General features: G+C 43.8%; 1 long non-coding RNA gene across 1 annotated transcript; it reads left to right on the top strand.

Moving 5' to 3' along the window:
- The first annotated feature begins 788 nt into the window (after positions 1-788).
- On the top strand, positions 789-2,056 carry LOC145551117 (uncharacterized). The gene is made up of 2 exons (XR_014086934.1): positions 789-1,371; positions 1,439-2,056. It is a non-coding gene; the product is annotated as an uncharacterized LOC145551117 (long non-coding RNA).
- The last annotated feature ends 952 nt before the right edge of the window (positions 2,057-3,008 follow it).

Here is a 3,008-nt window from a genome sequence, read left to right as displayed (position 1 = left end):
ACTGATGTGTTTTCAAAATTTACCCAGGCTGTAGCAACCAAAGACCAGAGGGCCTCTACTGTTGCTAAAGTTCTTGTACAGGACTGGTTCTACAAGTTTGGTGTTCCAGCAAGATTACACTCTGATCAGGGCCGTAATTTTGAAAGCGCTTTGATCCACCAGTTGTGTGAGCTGTATGGAGTGCAGAAGACTCGTACCACCCCGTACCATCCTGAAGGTAATGGCCAATGTGAAAGATTTAATCGAACATTGCATGATTTGCTGCGAACTCTACCTATCGAGAAGAAGGGACTGTGGCCTCAGTATTTGCCTCAAGTTCTGTATTCCTACAACACCACAGTCCATCAGGCCACGGGTGAGTCTCCTTACCTTCTGATGTTTGGCCAAGAGCCATGTTTACCTGTCGACTTTCTCCTCGGAAGGGTTCCAGATATCCGAGAGGGGCGGGTGGAGGACTGGGTACGGGAGCATAGGCACAGACTCCAGGTCGCCTTTGATGGTGCTCAAGATCGCCTGAAAATGGCTGCTGACCGTCGGAAGGAGCGTCATGATGCTGGAGGCCTGACCACTGAATTGTCTGAAAATGAACTGGTCTATGTTAAAGATCACAGTATTAAAGGGAGGAGTAAGATTCAGGATGTATGGAATCCCATCATCCATACTGTGATTAAAGCTCCAACTCCTGGAGGTTCTGTGTACACTGTGGCACCCCTGGATAACCGTCAGAGGTTGAGGACAGTCCACCGTTTGATGTTGAACCAGTTCCTGTGGGACTCTGGCCTCAAGAGCCTAGGAGAGCCAAGGACATATCCAACACTAGGGAAGAAGATGTGGACGAAGAGCTGGATTTTGTCTATGTGGTAACTCGGTCAACGGGTGTGGAGGAATCGGCCTTTACAGTTCAGAAGGCCGAAAATCAATGTACTCTCCCTGTCCTTTCTCTATCTGCCCCTACAGTTGCTCTTCAAGAGACTGGAGAAAGTTTGGGACCCCTCCGAAGGACAACAAGGAGAACGGCCGGTCATCATTCAAACCCCCATCACCTTCCAGAGAGGCCAAGATGTAGGGCAGAAGGGGCTACAGTCTCTCAGATCACTAGTGCTGGCAGCAGCACGACTGACATTTTTCGACCATGGTGTTAGAAAATCTGTATATTGACGGGACGTCAATACAAAAGCTGGGGTAGATTGTAGCCGGGGCATATTGTCCCGCCCGAAGGTGTGCTGCTGCGCCCTCTTCCTCTTGCCCATATATGGAAGACGCTGTGGCGGAGCGCAGCTGGCTTGTTAGGGAGACAGGTAATCGGCATCTACATTTAAAAGCGGGTAGATCGCTGAGGAGATCAGATGCAGGCTGATGACTCGTATAGAGGTATGTTTAACACTGATCGCGAGGTGGGTTTAGAATTGATGTCTGATTCTGCCATTGATGGTTATAGGAAACGCACTTGGTGACGTCGAGCGCCGTTTACTGGTTTCACTTTAGAGAAGGTACGAACCGTTTCTTATTTTTCTGGCTGCTTAATGTTCTTGTCTAACTTGATTTCTTTTGTGTGTAGGTTGGCCTGCTACTGTTTCAGTTTTTGATTTGTTTCAATTTCATTTCTTTGTTTTACTTTTGTTACCTTAGATGGTTATTGTTGATTTAAAAGAACTTTCCTTGTGTTGCTGCTGTTTAGGGAAAGGGAGTTTCTATTGTGGCCTCCTGGCTTGTTTTAAACTGGGACCTATGCTGTCCCTGGGTCCTAGGCTGTTTTATTTAGATTGAGACTAGTGGAAGGGGAGTTTTTTTTCATTTCTTTGTATTCACCAGGAATTGTTGTGAGTGTGCTTTTGTTGGGGAACACTCGGGTGTATTTAGTTGTATGTGTTTTCTTTATTATTCCTCCCCCAAACAGTCTAATTTTATTTAATCAGGTTTTAAATATTCTTCAGCTTTAAGGATCTCAGGACCAGCATAGACTCCCACTTTTAGAGTGGTCATTTGGTAAATAAAATAAAGTGACTATTTATTTTTGCTCAACTTTGTGAATTCAATAAACTGTTTGTAATCTGCAGCAGTGCCTCTGTCTATGTTTACAAACTTATCTGTGTGATCTGGTAAAAAGAGGGTTTAGAGCGGTACTCAAGGTCACATAGACTACAGACAGTTTCGTGATTCTATGGAGCTAAATTGGGGCCATAAAAAAGTTTGAAAAAAGATTTAGAAACAAAATGTTCAAAATTACTTTTTGGATTCGAGGTTCCCATTCATCCATCCATTTTCTTACACCCTTGTCCCTCAGTGGGGTCGGGAGGGGTGCTGGTGCCTATCTCCAGCTAGCTTAGCAGGCGAGAGGCGGGGTCACCCTGGACAGGTCGCCAGTCTGTCGCAGGCAACACAGAGACACACAGGACACACAACCATGCACACACACACTCACACCGGGACAATTTGGAGAGGCCAATTAACCTGACAGTTATGTTTTTGGACTGTGGGAGGAAACCGGAGTACCCGGAGAAAACCCACGCACGCACCGGGAGAACATGCAAACTCCATGCAGAAAGACCGGGCCGGGAATCAAACCCAGAACCTTCTTGCTGCAAGGCAACAGCTCTTGGATTCGAGGTCATTTATTTTATTTTTATTTTTTTCAGGCTTCAACGTTTTTTCAGATTTAAACAGCATGATTGACAGTCCTGTCCTGCAGAACTGTCAGTCATGATTTCAGATCCCTGTTATACATCGCAACCCAAAACAGGGCAAAAGTTTGAATCTGTTAATAATAATAATAATAATAATAATAATAATCTGGAACTGAATCTGGACTTAAATCTGAGTAGTTCTGAATTTCTCTTTTTGTTTCAAAACGTTTTTAGTTTCAAAGTTTTTTAGATTTTTTTTCAGTTACAATTTTTTCCCCAGATATTTTAGGTGAAACATGTTGACAAAAAAATGAAAGCTTTGAACAAAAAATGCGATAATTTTAAATTTCTTTTCAATGTAATAACTATCTTTGTGTCTTATAG

The sequence above is a fragment of the Poecilia reticulata genome, chromosome 3 (genome assembly GCF_904066995.2).
Source record: "Poecilia reticulata chromosome 3, P_reticulata-male-v2, whole genome shotgun sequence".
In the NCBI taxonomy this organism is placed as follows: domain Eukaryota; kingdom Metazoa; phylum Chordata; class Actinopteri; order Cyprinodontiformes; family Poeciliidae; genus Poecilia; species Poecilia reticulata.
Note: the sequence above shows the minus strand (reverse complement) of the source record. Positions and strands in the feature narration are given on the sequence as shown.